Below are 16,865 nucleotides of genomic sequence, written 5' to 3' on the forward strand. Positions count from 1 at the left end.
GCTTGGGTTTTTTTATTTTATTTTTTTTTTTTTATTTTCCCCTCATTTTGTACTCTCCTCCTTTGAAGGAAAATTTTTGGGTCGTACGCCAGAGTATTGTTTGCTCGCAATTATGGCGCGCTCTTCTTAAATTAAAAACTAATAAAATTAGTATTTTTAGCGCCAGAATTAATGTTGAACTAGAAGCACTCGTAAAAGGCGCGACGGTTGACGTTTTCATATATTGTTGGTTCAACATTTTTTTTTTTTTTTCACTCTTTACGATTGTTTAGGGGGGGGGAAGGTTTTTTCTAAGGGTTTGTTAAAACAGAATTAATTGGCAAGATGAATTTTAATTTTGTCCAATCGATTTTCTTACGTAAATATATTTGTAGTTTTTTTTGTTTTTTGTTTTCTAGATTGGGCTGGTTTAATTTACGGGATATGGCCAATGGGCTCCTTCTTACGCAGATTTGTAATGCATTTTGTTCATCATAATTTCGTGAACTGCGTTTGTGTATTTTTCCTAGTTCTTCTACTCTAAAAACTGTCCTATATTATCAAGAAGTTCAGTTCGGTTTAGTTCTGTTAGTTTCCAGAGGTTCATGCTAGAAATAAAAGCAGATATAGAATAGAAATTAAATAGAAAGTCTTTTACAGAGTTTAAGAAACTAATGGAAAAATGTCTAGCACTCTAAACTTATAGCGAGACAAAAATAACACTAATTTATTAATTTAAATTTAATCTTAACAAAATTAAAGTGTAAAGAATTTTCGTAAACGTTCTTCGTTAAGTTTCATAAATTCTGCCAATCTGCAAGGAATCAATAGAAAATAATTTAAATGTGAAACTGGACTTTAGCTAATGGTCGAAAACTCGTTCAAACGCATGCAGCGTCCATTAAGAATTAGTCAGGAATCTTTTGATGGTCGCCGTAATTTTCTGATGAATTTGATGGGAAAAAACTTCATCACCAAAATATTTGGGGCCATTAACGGGACCTGTTTAGTCTAAATATTCCTCCCAAAAATCATCCTTCTCGCTGTCGCTCCATTATTTTGTTTATATAAAGTAGCAAAGGTTTATGGCAATAAGTCTTTATCCTTGCATAAAGATGACCAGAGACAATTTTCCTATTCTGTCAAAGGGGAATGATGGGAAAGTTTCAGCCCCCAGATTGCAACAAGGTTTTTTCAATTCCAATTTTTTGAACTGGCAGACGGCTTGCTTCCAGAAAATTCTCTTGCAAGGCCCAACCCCTTTTTTTCCGGGCAAGTGCTTCCGTTCCTGGCATCCCATAAAAATACAGACCAAGGCCCAACGTACATAATAAAGCTATTCAGAAGGGGTGACAGTATGAAATAGTTCTTGTTAATGTGCACACTCTGGGATTGCTTCCACTGAAAACTTTGCTCTTCGAAAGAAGCTCATGTTTAACTACACTTTCTTTCCCCTCTAGCTTGAGTAAGCCAAGCCAATGGAATATATTTCATGGAAAAAATAATAGCTAGATGGCGCTACTTTCCCAAAATCTGACACAAAACGACCTGTAAATGTAACGTTGGAGACTTATTATCTCGAACTTATGAAATTAACAAACATTATTTTCAAATTTAGAATTCTGCCGATAATTTTTTTCCCATAAACTTGGTATCCAACTGTATTTGTTTTAAAAGCTAATTATCTAAATGGCGTGTTTTTATTATGTATTTTTTATTGTTTAAAATGCCAATTAGAATAGACTTCTGTATTTTCGGAGGGGAAGAAATTAACTAAAAGAAACTCTTTGTCTGGTTGTTAATTAATGAACCTAGTAGCGAGAATTAAGACCTCTTTTTTTTATTTTATTTATAAACTGCATGAAACATGGGCGTTCCGATTTCCAAAAACTCCGCGTCTCAAATCTCGCCTTCAGAAAAAAAAAATTAGGAATACGTCCGTTCTCGCCATAAGGGGTTGGTTGCTGCTTGCTACGCGATAATTAAAATTTCTTACGAATGGTCATTAGAAACTTGAGTCAGTTTAGGCTGAATTTTTTTATTAATACCAGAAGTATATAATACTTCTCTTCGAGAGAGGTGTACCACGAAGCGAGGTAATTAATTCTTCCCAACATCAGTGTAATAATAATAATAATAATAATTTAGGTTTTATCTACGAAGGGATGTCAAGACTAAGCCCGCGACTAAGTCCATGACCAGGGCCGGAAATAATCACAGGACACTGGACATTGACCAATAAAATTTTAAAATGTTCCATAATTTGTTTTAAAAAAACTAAGGCGGTCACTGGACATTTTGACCAATAAATTTTGCGAAGTTTTGATAGCTTGACTATGAAGATGCGACACTATTTTTGCACACTCCAGTGGACAATGTCCTATAAGTTTTCCAGTTAAAGGGGGTGTCACTGGACAAATATCCTATAAGAATTTTTTCTTATTTCCGGCCCTGTCCATGACTCCTTTGTTGCGTTTAACCATAGGTCTAAGGTGTCTAGCAGACGATATCTAACGTACAGCAACCAATTAGATTTCCATAATCGTCTGAGAAACAAATGTCGCAACGACAAAAACGTCGAGCTTCGCGATAAATATTTACCGCAGAGAAAAACGCCGTGTGGGAACCACGCTTAACACGTCATAATTTTTAATTCTTAATCATTCTTCAATCTTCAAGCTTCTACAGATTTCTGTAAACGTTAGTTAAGGGCTGAAGTCGGAAGAAAAATAATCCTTCAGAGCCATCCATGGTTTTAGTAAATCCTATAATAGTCTGATGACTCTGATCTAGTGTCAGTTGTCAGCGACTTCAAACGCCAGAAGAGGCTCGTCAACCATTTAATCTGATTGCCAAGGAACTTTGATTAAGAGTATATTTGGAATGGAAGTCAAAAGGGCAAAGAAGCTAATTTGGGGGTTTATGAGATTGAAAGAAAAATAAGGAACCGCGTCGTTCTTGCTTGCCTTGGAAGAGGAAATATATAAAAAAAATTTCTTTATTTCCTATCAGCATAAGTTTATAAGATACGTTCCTTCCATAAGTATGACACTACCTATACTTCGTAATGCTAGAGACTTACAGCTCGAGCTAGTTCGAGAACGACAAGCGAGAATTGAAGTCCTACACTCGGTTAAATTGCAGTCCATCTTACCAAGAAGTGATATCTAGTTTATTAGCGAGAAGGTATAAATTCGCCACATTTCCAGCTTTATATCCAGTCCAAACGTAGGTCCGGAGTTAATCCCCGCCTCTAAATTACAACCAGCATCTCATTGGTTCTTGAAAACTCGCGTCATCGCGACGCGAATGACGAAAATTACGTATTTTCCGACTGAGGATAGGCGAAATAGCCCGGCCTCCTTCTACGTCCCCCCTTGTATTTTGAAAGGGGGACTGGGACAATGGCGCGCGAATACTTTGGCATCTTATACCGACGCCCTAGTAAACTAGATATCAATTCTTGTCCGTACGAAGTCTTTGACAGCGCCCCACCACGCGTCGCTTTACGAGAATCTATGACCTACGTCACTTCATGTCAAGCTCCAGTTTGTAACCAGTGACAAACTTATGGGACATAACTTATGAACTTATGCTATCAGGGATGAATGTTGGCGTAAGAAGTGAATCGTCAACCCCTTTTTCTCACCAGAAAAATTTCTTTCCTTTTGGAAAAATTAGATTTCTAACCCCGGTCGGCCAGCTGCAAACCATCAAACGAATTCTTTCCCCTTACATCGTATATAAACTTTCTAGAATTACGTATGTTTTACCCGCTGAGAGTTTTCCCGCTTTTCGACTCTTAATTTAAGACAGGACATATATTTTGTCATTTATTTGATGCTTGTCAAGTTTTTGAATACGTAACTTGAGTGGGTCGAAAATGAGGTAAAATGATTCCAATTTGGTATTTTTAATTTTTTTCGAAAATGGTACGCTTTTTTTTACATTTTTACCATTTTTTTTCATTGGTTTAGTTGTAAGAGAGATTAAATTAATTTTCTACGTTGTATTTTGGCTGTTGGATGGTACCAAATGTTCTTAGATAAAACCTAAAGTATTCTACATTGAAGCTTGCTCGCACCATGTAATATGAGAAACGTCCCATTTACCTCTCAGAATAGTGTCGACCCCCAAAGCTTATGATTACCTTCACGACCGTAGCACAGGGAACATGCGTGAATAGGCTCAATATAGTAGCCAATTTTACCTCTAGTTCCCAGAATTAACGTTAGGATCGCCATCATAGAGTACTATTTGCTGTAAACCTTTGACCTTAAAGATATTCTTCTCTCGTTGGTTGGTTCGTGTAGGGGTTGAGAAGAGGGTCGTTTGCGAGTCGTTTGCTTCTAATTTTACATGGCGTCTACAGCCAAAAGCTGTGAACGAAAAAGTAATTCTGTTTTATCTGTGAACTTTTGATGCTACCTCTGAAATCTGAACCATTCAACTTACGTGCGGGTTTAAGTATAGACGATGCTAAAATAATTTCAGTACTATAAGAATCCATGCAAGATATGAGAATCGTTACCTTAGGTCAGTCTCAGAGGGTTCATACATTTTCCATCGCACTGCGGTTGTTATAAGCTTGCCAATATGACGTGTGACGTGATTGAACCGACAATAGAGCGGGAAAAAACTCTAGATCTCGACCAATTCATCCTTCGACCGTTGTTGTATCAATTCATGGCTCTACAGTCTACTTACTACACTTAATTAGGAAGTTAGGCGAAAAAAGGAAACCTCACTCTTAAGGGCTTTCGTGCCTCTGCCCAATTTCCGTATGGACCTGACGAGGATAACCTCAAAACTTGGGTCTCAATTCCCGCTTTGTGTTCTTCTCATTTTTCCGGCTTTATGCTAAAAACCGCGGAAGCTACAGTCTAGAAGATGCAATTAATCAAGAGAAACCAGGTTGCCATGCACCATCGGATGAGTACGCGTCGCATCCCGAAAGTGAAAGTGTACATAGAAAAAATAGCGTTTTTATATAGTCTGGTTTTATAGAAAGCGACGGGGTGTTTTAGCACGAGTCCGGCCGGCGTGCTAGCGGATAATTAAGGGTTTCCACGATATCCACGGACAAAATTAATGGTTCCGACTCGCTTTTAGCTTCCATAGAGGCGTGTTTTCGAGCAAGGCGCGCGTCCTGGCAAAGCATCATCGCGCCAAAGTTCTTGATCCGAAATATCGTGCTCACGCGCTTAGCACTCGTATCGCGGCAGCAGTCGACGCTCTAGGCAGTGCTGTGCCCTTCTTGGTAGGAGGAATAGCGGTTTTCTTGGGTGTAATTCTTGCCAGCTTCCTTGTCTTTAAATTCCCATAATTGTTTCCTAACGGAAAAACCCATTTCATTGTCCCCCTAAATGATCTATGAGAAGAGCAGAAGGCAAGGCTTAAGCCCCTCACTTATAAGACCACCTCGATGAAGGATGTTCCAGGACTATTACACAACATTGTATTGACGTTGCTTTTTAACAAATTAGTATTGAGTTTAAGAAATTTATCGAAAAATGTGTGTATATGTTACAGTTAAAGTCTTTCCTGTTTGGCCCGAAAATATCAGGGACAATTTTTTTTCAGTTTATGTTGTCATTTTACGCCTAGAAATTGAAACTTAACTAAACTGAATTACAGAAGGGTGAAAGGTTTTTACATTTTTGGCCGCTATTTTAGAAGATGGCGAAAAATTGAACCCCAAAAGCCGCAAGGCCCGTCTATGATATATAGAAACCAAGTCCAAATAAAAGTGCGCACGTTTTTGGATACTGAAGGGTTACACATTTATGGACGCCATTTTTCAAGATGGCGGTGGATTGGGTAAAATCTTTCCTAGTGCGTGCGTACAACTTAAGAGTAACGTTCCTGCAAAGTTTCAGCATTCTCAGTAAAGCGGGTTGGTCCGGACGTTGATTATCAGTCAGGATTGTGACTTATATAGTTTAGATAACATAAGCAAAGCTATCGCATACACTCTTGTGGCGTCATTGGGATGGACACTTGTGGCGATAAACCTATGATTTACGTTTAATTGATAGCTTGCTAAGAGCTAGAACGTTCATGGGTTTAAGGCCCACTTCTTCTTCTTGTTGCCGCGTCCGTCTCTCCTTACACCAGAGATCCTTTAGTTAATCTTTAGATAATTGGATAAAGTCTTCTGCATGCATTCTCCAGCCACCGTGCTGTATTTTCCCATTTATTGAAAACCACGCCGTAAAAATTTGCATAAAGTTATAAAGTTAAAGATATCTGACGCCCATTTTTGGCCATGGCATAATTTCTCTCAGAACTTGCAAGTTTCAACACTGGTATACGATATAGGTTTAACTTGGTTTAAATCATTCCACGTGTTTTTTTCATTTCATTTCGTTTCGTTTCGTTTGTGGCTGGCATTTATAAGAAGAATAGGCCCAGATGTTGTGTCTGATGCGAAAACGAGTGTTCCAAAGACTAAAGAATCAGAAATAGTAGAGGGATTGGCGCCTAAACTTGCACTTGACAAAGCTGAATAGAGTTAATAGCGCCAAACTGGATAAAAGGGGTTGTATCGTTAATGGGCTAATCTACCTTTGCGAGTTTCCTTAACCACGTTAAACTTGATTCGTTTAAGTAACCTGAATTAAGAACGTGTAAAAAAGTAGTAGAAGCAGGAGGGGTGATCTCTGGATTCTCTCTCTCTTTCTCTCTCTCTCTCTCCCTTATAAATAGTGTTGGTTGGAGCCGCGGGTTTAGGGTTATAGCTGGTCTGGCTACCACCTGCAGTTTTTCCATTAAGGCAAGGCGAACTTTTCTTTCTCTGTTTGGCTAATTACGGGGTTGCCCTCGCAAACTCTGTAACAAATCGCGTCAGTTCTACGAGTTTTCTCCGCCAAATTCAACGGTGATACGTAAGGGCTGTGGCCTACAGTCAAAGGAATGCCAAATCTAATCAAAACGCGAGAAGTTATACGGGATTCTTTTTAAATGGTCTTTTTCTTCATTCCTCCGAATACTTTGCGTTTTATTTTTTTGGGTGAAAACTTTTAAATCAAACGTGCATGGCGCGCACCGCCTTTCCAGGGTCTAGAGGTTAACCCCTTTTTTTGCATTTACTCACATTTTTATGGGGTTTTTTTCCGCTCCGAATTTAATGTTTTGACGCCTAATTTAGTTTCTATTTCACTTTTTTTTTCTTTTTTGGTTTTTATATGAGATATTTAATCGTTTTACACATTTTTTTCCACTCGAGTTTCAAGGCTTGAATGCCGCGGCAAATAATAATTAACGTCAAGTTTTTGAAATTTTAGAAATATAATAGGTATCTCTTACTAAATACATCCTTAAACCCAAAACAATGTTTTTTACGTAACCTAAAACTTCCATGATCTTCTCAATGTGGAGTGTCATCAACTGTGCATGGGTAACATGTAGGATGTAGTCTATAATCGTTTCATTAAGGGTTTCAAATTTTCAATGCAAATTGGGTCCCTATAAGGGTGGGTCCTGGGCAAGGACGCGATTAGTCAGGGTTTATGACGTGATAAATCAGGGACGGAATTTGGTTTACTTATGGGTGTTAGGGTCAAGTCACCTCCAGTGGACACGCACTGTGTAGCTGGTACCTCAAACTTTGTCGCCCATAAGCTTGGCTTACAGGAGTTCACCATGAAAACTCCCGACAACATAATCATTAGCTAAACATGCAAAATATACTTCGATTGGAAAATGTAGATGTCACTACTAAAAACGTTCCAGAACAAACAACAAGTTCAATTAACACGAATCTTGAATATTTTATGTTGGGTTAATGTGTGATGACTCAAAACAAAGAGCGTGGGAAACATTTTTCAAGAATTAAAAGATGTGCCATGTTATATCACATTGGCTTTACTAAGATCAGAAGGGGGTATCAATTCCTATGTAGAAATTTCTTCTTGCTCGTCCTCAGGAAACGGCTGATTAACATCTTTATCCTTCATTTTATCCTCCTCCTTTTACTCTTCTACAAGACAAAGACAAGACGACTCTAAAACCCCCACCCATCCATCCATCCCCCCTACCCGAGCCTCCTTTTATAAAATACATAGCCCGGCCGCCGCGTCTCTTGATCCTTGTTTGTTTTTTATACGCGTCTTTGTAATCGCCCATACACTCGGAACAAAGCTTAACCAGAGTGGAGTGAATCGGGGCTTTGTGTGTGGCGAACGAGAATGAAGGGCCACCACCATCTATTAACGCGCCCCCGTGTCATTTTGATTGTATTCGGAGCTTCCGTTCTCACAATACCACTCACTACATGCGCCGCACGAACTACTCATAGTTTTTAACCGAATGGATCCTCCCTGTGTCTTACGAGACAACGGGACATTCAAAGTCATCCTCACTCGATAGTTTTACCAAGGCCTAAGAGATGTTGTTATTACCCTTGTTTTAGTATCAGTGTATCTTTGACAAACGATGTATAACTCCGTATAACTCTACGAAGATCTTGGGAATTAAAGAGAAGCCAGGCTTTCAATCTTGGAATAGGGTGCATTCTGACAGGGTATTGTGCTGGTTTAGGTACGTTTTAAGGTTGCGAGTCTTGTAAAAATTTTATCTTTCGCCTTAGAATCGCTCGTTTCTGTAAAAAGGGATATAGTTAAGAGGAGGGGGGGGGCTTCGCCCTTCTTTTAATCTAGGAAGTTAAGGGGCTCCGGATGAGACCATATAGGCTTAACAAATTTATTTCATATCTGATCATAATGGGTGTTCTATTTTGGATCGCGTTAAACATCCCCTTGTTCCCGTATTTAATATTTTATTATATTTTCAACATTACTTTTAATTTCTTAATGTTTTATTTAATTTTTATTTTTGATACTTGGAGTGTATACACCTAGCACCATCAAATGCCCTTTGATACTTATTTACAGCCCTTTTACTTCAGCCCGACACCAGTCTTGGAAATAGCACAGGTCCACAGGTCAAAAACCAGTTTATTAATTGCTCGGACCAGTTTTTTTATTCGAAATCCGGGGGTAGCTGGTCCTTGGGACCAGTTTATTAATTAAGAATTTTTATGAAAGTTCAAAAGGGACCGGTTTAAAAATTCAATTCATTTTAAATTTCTACTCCATGGATATAGACTCCTAGCCTTGCCGGGTTCTCATTCTTGCCTTCCTTGCTACAACCGCAGCCCACTCGATCACGCGTTTGCTTCACACGCTATAGAAGCCCTTCCTATGTAAAAGCGCGTGTTGGTAATTTTGGGCTTTTTCGCTCGAAAAATCCGAGGAGCCAGTTTTTAACATGACCGGCTATGGGAGGAACACAGTTATTTAGCCCTAATTTTCAAACTGCAGGTTCAAATCTCTTGAAATTTTAAAGAGACGTGAAAAACAACGTTTGCTATTGTTTTGGAAATTTTCAAAAGTTTTCCTGTTATAGTTCCCTTTTATAGTTTTTTGTATAAATATTGGATCGAAAATTAGCCCTAATTAAGGGCTTGGTCTTCGAACGATTTAATAACTTTCTTCCGTTTCACTTGATCGAATCTCTTGAAATTTTAGTGAGAGGCATATTGAACGGTTTTAAATTATGATGCAAAGTTTCAAAGTTTTCAATCAAACAATTCACTTCCAAAAAATTCATTACAATTGCACAATCCTACAACCTATTTAGTCGCTTAGGGAAATTTTAGGAAAAGAACTATTCGTTTTAAAACATCGAAATTTTGCACGATCATTTAAAACCTTTCAATATGCCTCTCACTAAAATTTCAAGAGACTCGAACCAGTGAAACTGAAGGAAACAAATTGAAACATTTGGAGACTAAGGCATTAAATTATGGTTAATTTTCGTTTTAATGGTCTTACAAAAAGCTTTGTAAGAGAAAAACTTTGCACAAAAATACCAAACTTTATTTTGCAAATCTCGTTAACATTTCAAGAGATTTCAACCAGTATTTTCAAAATTATGACCAAAAACGATGTTCCTCCCATTGACGGCAATTTTAAGAGTTAAATCTGATTTTTGACATAATTTTGCTTTTATAGCCCGATCGAGTGGGCTGTGCGTCAACGAAATACTCCCTTAATTTTTTAATAGGATTAGTAAAAAATAAATTAGGTATAGGGTCACTGGTCCCAAAAACCAGTTTAATATTGTAGACGCTGGGGGTCACTGGTCCCGAGGACTAGTTTCAAAAAAATCCTTATTTCCAAGACTGCCCGACACTCTCCAGTCACGTGCACTGTGCCCCGAATAAAGTTGTCTGCTACAGCGTTTGCTAGACTTCTTAACTTCAGTATGAGGAGGTTTTTGGGTTGTGATGACTGCTGAACATTAAATTCATTGTAATTTTTATTTTAAGTCGTATGTTTAGTATGAAAATGATTGGTAATCAACGTAGATCATCAGTTAGTTTTTTGTTTCTGCAGTTAATATTCAACTTAATAACTTCGTGGTTTTTACAAGCCTAAATGTTACGACGAAATTTACCCAAGTCCAAGGCTTAAGAGAAACGTTTTGCATTTTCATAAATTCGAGCTTTAGTTTTCCACACATTAAGGTTTGTAAATTATATTTAAACATAAAATAATGACAGATATACAGTATAATGTTCATAATCTGAGGTTGTAGTAGGTCAACTGATCTACAAATATGAATTTGTATAGTACGATTTTCGTGTCTGAATAATACCTAAATATTGACGAATTAACATCAATTTAAGTGTATTTTTTTAAAACTTTAACCTTTTTACACATTCCCGAATGAAATGCTAAAATTATCTTCATATTTTTTATGGGTAAATGTCAATAACAACAGCGGTAAATTAGCAACTTTATATTAGTTTTCAAACCGTCAATCATTTAGAACAATGATTCTTATTCCTAATTTCACGAAATCAAATAAACGTAGTTAATTCGATCCGCGGTTGTGTTTTTGACGAGAGAAAAATGATTCCAGATTGCTTCGTCATTATCAAAGACGAAGCGAATTTTTAGGTTGTTTTTAATCGAGGGTGAAATGAACAAACGGTTGTCTCTACGATAATATTAATAATAGCTGAATGCCAAGAAACGGATATTTTTGATGCAATATAAATACAATAAATATTGTTTTGGCCTCGATTGGCTGACGATTCTTAATCCGTTCGAATCCAGTCGAAAGCACGGAACGCTTCCCAAAGCGATATTTAATAGAAACATTAAATGCTAGTAATAGAAATGAAGCAAAAGCCAACGTAATGACGTTTGAATTTTTTTAATATCAACCTCTTAGAGATAGAAAAGTCCATAATTTCTCAATATCGTGCAACGTAAATTACGTTTCCACTTACCATATATTCTTCATTTATATTTTCAGGATATGAAGTTATGAACTACTGTACCGTATTATATTGCTAATTTGACCTTGACCTTCAACCCAGGGTAAGTCAAATTTCTTGGTTTTATCTTGTATATGTTTTGTATAGTGTCAGTACATGATTTTACTTGCGTTAATGAATTATGAATGGCGTGCCTGACGCTATGTTGACTTCCGAACTTGACGTGAAATACTTGTCACCATAGTGACCATATCATTTGAGGTCAAATAATAGGCACCGTATAGTAACCATATCACTTGAGGTGTAATTCTTGACACCATACTTACATACAATACTTCTGACCATACTGACCCCATAGCTTAAGGTTAAATACTTCTGACCATACTGACCCCATAGCTTAAGGTTAAATACTTCTGACCATACTGACCCATCACTTGAGGTTAAATACTTCTGACCATACTGACCCATCACTTGAGGTTAAATACTTCTGACCATACTGACCCATCACTTGAGGTCAAATACTTCTGACCATACTGACCCATCACTTGAGGTCAAATACTTCTGACCATACTGACCCATCACTTGAGGTCAAATACTTCTGACCATACTGACCCATCACTTGAGGTCAAATAATTCTGACCATACTGACCCATCACTTGAGGTCAAATAATTCTGACCATACTGACCCATCACTTGAGGTCAAATACTTCTGACCATACTGACCCATCACTTGTGGTTAAATACTTCTGACCACAGCTTGGGGTTAAATACTTCTCACCACATTTACCTCATAGCTTGAGGTCAAATACTTCTCACCACATTTACCTCATAGCTTGAGGTCAAATACTTCTCACCACATTTACCTCATAGCTTGAGGTCAAATACTTCTCACCATCTTGACCCAATGAAAATGTTTGAATCGCGACAATTCAAAACATAAAAATTCTATGAAAACAAAAATGTAGTTTGTCCTACTACGTGTAAATTCAAGTTCACTTAACTTCAGCTACACCTTTCGAATTTTGTTAGACTTGAGTAACATTTTAGAATTACAGTAACAATAATGATGAAATTACTTTATGATGGAGGCAATATTGCCCAATGTCGTATACATAGTGTTTTTAAATGAGTATAGTTTTTGGAGCTGATTGATTGGGTTGGCTTTGATATTTATTTCTAGGACGTTTAAACCATCCATTAAAACAACCTTTTTTTACACAATATATTTATTTGGTGGAAATAATGCCAAAAAACCTCCTCAATGTGTAAAATCGTAATTTATGGGTCTTATTTCTAGGAAATATCCTTTCTTGGCGCTCCTTTATAAGATACATTGCGTGAGCTAGTTAGAGAAAAAAATAAAATCACTCAGTGCTAACCGAGCGAGAATAATTTTCAATCTTTTTCGACCCTAAAACACGCTATTTAAGTTCCTTGAAACTAAAGGCTGAGGTAATTGGTTACGCGCATGTCTCGTCCCCTTTATAAACCTGAAAATTCGTACCGTAAATGCCAACAAAAAGTTTTACAACATTCACGGAATTATTTCGGTTATTAATCATTCTTCAATTGAATTTAATAAATTCCCTTCTTCCAAGGGTAAAATGCTTCCTGGATATTTAAGTTGGGTAATTTTAAAATTTATTTTCATCTACAATTTATTTAAACGACAAGATGGTTATCGCTCTTCAAGTTAGTTAGTTAATTAATCAAACAGCCTAATTTTTAAACAAAAATTCTATATACTTTTTGTAAACTTGTGTTAATTCGAGGGATAAGTAACTCCCTTTGTGGAAACCATTTAATGGTTAAATCGTAACATTGAGATTTTACTGCGCACTTAGTGCATTAAATACTGATTTCTATGCGCACTTCGATAGCCCATTAAATACTGATTTAATGCGCACTTTGATAGCCCACAAAATACTGATTTTTATTGCGCACTTCGATAGCCCATCAGGTGCTGATTTAACTTCGCACTTCAATAGCCCATCAAACGCTGATTTTACTTCGAACTTCGATAGCCCATCAAGTAACTTATTTTACTGCGCACTTCAATAGCCATTAGACCATCAAGTACTTATTTTACTGCGCACTTCAATAGCCATTAGACCATCAAGTACTTATTTTACTGCGCACTTCAATAGCCATAAGACCATCAAGTACTTATTTTACTGCGCACTTCAATAGCCATAAGACCATCAAGTACTTATTTTACTGCGCACTTCAATAGCCATAAGACCATCAAGTACTGATTTTACTGCGCACTTCAATAGCCATTAGACCATCAAGTACTGATTTTACTGCGCACTTCAATAGCCATTAGACCATCAAGTACTGATTTTACTGCCCACTTCAATAGCCCATCAAATACTGCTTATACTGCGCACTTCGGTAGCCGAGTTTAAATAATCGGTATCGGTTCCAGTTAAAACATTATCTCGGTATCGACACCGATTAATGCGCGATATCGGCCATCACTAATGTAAGACCTTTCGGAATAGAGTGAGGGGGAGGTTGAGGAGGGTATGTTTTGGTGCAGGAAAAGAAAAGGACTAAATCCTTGGAGGCAAAGAAAGATGGAGGGGGTTTTGAATAGTGAATTAATTGAGCGTAACGAAAAGTCACGCCTATATAGACGCCGCGGCATTAACGAAAAGCACTTTCTCCCCGTTTATATAGATTTTCAAGTCAAAGATTCAAAGGCTCGGGGAAAGCGGCCATGTAAATTCTTGAGGGATTTATGAGCCAGATTTTTTTTATTTTCCTTCAAAGGTTGCGGGAGTTTCCAGGGGTTTTAATTTAAAGGAAAAGTTAAGGAAACATAACATTATACTTCAAAAGAACGGCCTTCTTTTCTAAATATAAAAGGAATTAAATATTAACAAAAATTAAATGATCTCTTATTACAAATTAATTAGCATTTAATTAGTCTTAAAAACGAGGACTACCGTGCTGCCATTTGTTTAGTGGCGTCTGCTAGAAGTAAGGGTAAGGACAGGGCCGGAAATAAGAAAAAATTCTTATAGGACATGCGTCTTGTGACCTTTGTCTGGAAAATGTATAGGACATTGTCCATTGTAGTGTGCATAGATAGTGTCGCATCTTCATGGTCAAACCATCAAAACTTCGGAAAAAGTCATTGGTCAAAATGTCCAGTGACCCCCTTAGTTTTTTAAAAACATTATGGGACATTTCAAAATTTTATTGGACAATGTCCAGTGTCCTGTGCTTATTTCCGACCCTGGGTAAGGGTAAGAGGTTGTGGCTAGCAGACTCCACTAAACTAATTAAATGCTAATTATTTTGTATTAAGAGATAATTTTTTATATATTTTTCCTTTTATATTTAGAAAAAGGCCGTTCTTTGAAGGTATAATTTGTTACTGTAGAAATGGGATCTTTTCCTTTAAAAATCTTCATCATTCCGTGGCCCTGATAGTTCGCAAAATTAAGGAGAATCCAGATAAAAAAGATTTCGACAAATAATATATTTATTCGGGTGTAAGGGACCCAAAAAAAATCCGAGAATATCTCCAAGGAGTTAGAAAAACATCCCCCTTTAAAGTCCACAATAAAAAAATTAGAATTTTTGGTTAATTTAGACCTTGGAATCTTGAATAGGGAGGGTATAACTGCTTCACTCGTTTTAAATCATTCCTTTGTAAGTTAAGTTCCAGAAATTAGGAATTTATTAAATTCATCTAAGAATATCTCTTGTGCTAGAAATACGTTTAACTTTTTAATAGTAGCGTATTAAGGCACATTCAGACTAGGCCAAGACTAAAATCCTACGATAACGTCGGTGAAATAGCTTTTCTCGCTTAATTAGACACGTGTCAACGACTATACGTAAAAGATTCGCGGTCTTATAGTTTGAAAATTTTTCAGTTTCATCCAGCAGTGTCGAGATGGCACCACCTCGTTAGCGCCTTTTCTTTAGCCATAGCTCACTTGATCATGATACAAAATATAATACGTGAAAAAGTATACACACTGCAACAGCCACATAATTCGTGGTATATTTGAAAACGTTCATAGTTGAAAGGGTTTTTTTTTAATACATGTGACAATGCGGATCCATCGAAATACACAGAACCGTTTGGTGTTTAACACATTTGAAACAACGCGTACAAAGCTACTTGTCTCGGGACTAACCAAACTCCCATTTATCTGTTTTATTCTATTTCCCCCAATATCACTTCATTGCCTCTTCGTTCTTGAATATTTAATGTTTTTCTTTTTCACTCTAGCTCTTTTGTTTAATGAGAAATTATTATAGTTATTTTTTTTTCTTGTCACCTAGAATTATTTCACGCTGCGTTCACTTTTCTGGCCTTAAACTTCGATTTTTAGAGTTAAGTCTGTTTTTTTTTTTAGACGGCCATCTTGTGTGGGCCTTGGTCTGAGTTTAGGGTTAGCTAGACAACTGGCTTTCTAGATTTATAACTCTTTATTTCTCGTTCAACATACACTGGTATGATACTGGTTTTTATTTTTTTGGATTCAATAGTCGAAGTTATTCATTGAAAACTATAGGTAGGCATAATACTTTTCCGCGTGTCATGAAAGGTTTTTGACCAAAGTTTTAAAGGGAGTATGAAAATGGAAATCTTACTGCATTTGACAGTATGGTTAATAGTGGCGCTAGTTAGAGGTGGGCTGATACCGATGCCATATCGGTATCAGTACCGCTATTGGCTAAACCGATATATTGATATCGGTTTAAACTGGTATCGGCACATCTCTACTAGTTTAATATGTTAATAAACAAGCCGGGTCATTCCTGTCTATCTGTTAGTAACGCTCTGAGACCTTTAGCTTTTAATAAATTATTAATAACAGTAACCTTTAAATTAATATAGACAAAACTGAGCTCCATCTTTTGACTTCATAATTTGCCAGCCTAATAATTCTTATTTTCTTTAGGAGAGAACTCAAAATTTGTCTGTCTGTTAGTAACGCTTTGACACCATTAGCTATTAATACTTGATTAATAATAGTAACTTTCAATTTAATAAATATTTAAAAAACTAATTCTATTCTAAGACTTGGTAATTTTCAAGTCTGATGATACCATATAGAAACCAGAAAAAAATGTTACACAAATTTCCCAAACTCGGAATTTTATCACACCGTATAGTTTCACCATGTAGATGTTATTAAGATAGTCAGTCGATCAAACAAATTCTATTTTTATATTTTGTTCCTGAAACATTTTCAGAAACAAAGTGATGTTAATGTTCGAAATTGTACTTGCTGGGGCAGGGCGTGAAAACTTGAAACATCGCGAGCACTATCTTTTAAAGACAATTCATCAATGTCAGCCTCAATGGCAAATAAAATTTACCACCACTTCTCTCTCGTCTAAGGAACGAACAGGACACGCTATATACCAAAGCTGATTATAATTTATAATTGAAATATTCTTTTTAATTTAAGTGAAAATTTGTTATTATAACACGCGGACTCCATTCCCGTCGCTCTACCGTAATATATTTCTCTATTTCGTTTTTTTTATTTTGTAACAGCGTACGTAAATCTTGTTTTAATTTAAATTAATGTTTATTTAATTTAAACCAAGATTAAGATAAGTA

General features: G+C 36.6%; 1 protein-coding gene across 2 annotated transcripts in view; it reads left to right on the top strand.

The window, feature by feature from the left end:
• The window catches only part of LOC149710188 (uncharacterized), a 321,109-nt gene that overhangs the window by 139,239 nt on the left and 165,005 nt on the right, over positions 1–16,865 (top strand). For both annotated transcript variants that reach the window (XM_089859972.1, XM_089859953.1), the window contains exon 4: positions 11,308–11,372. The gene's annotated coding sequence lies outside the window, so the exon portion shown is untranslated. The remainder of the gene's footprint in view (positions 1–11,307; positions 11,373–16,865) is intronic.

The sequence above is a fragment of the Phalangium opilio genome, unplaced genomic scaffold (assembly GCF_054372755.1).
Source record: "Phalangium opilio isolate 3A_F unplaced genomic scaffold, DU_Popi_V2 ptg000011l_1, whole genome shotgun sequence".
Lineage (NCBI taxonomy): Eukaryota > Metazoa > Arthropoda > Arachnida > Opiliones > Phalangiidae > Phalangium > Phalangium opilio.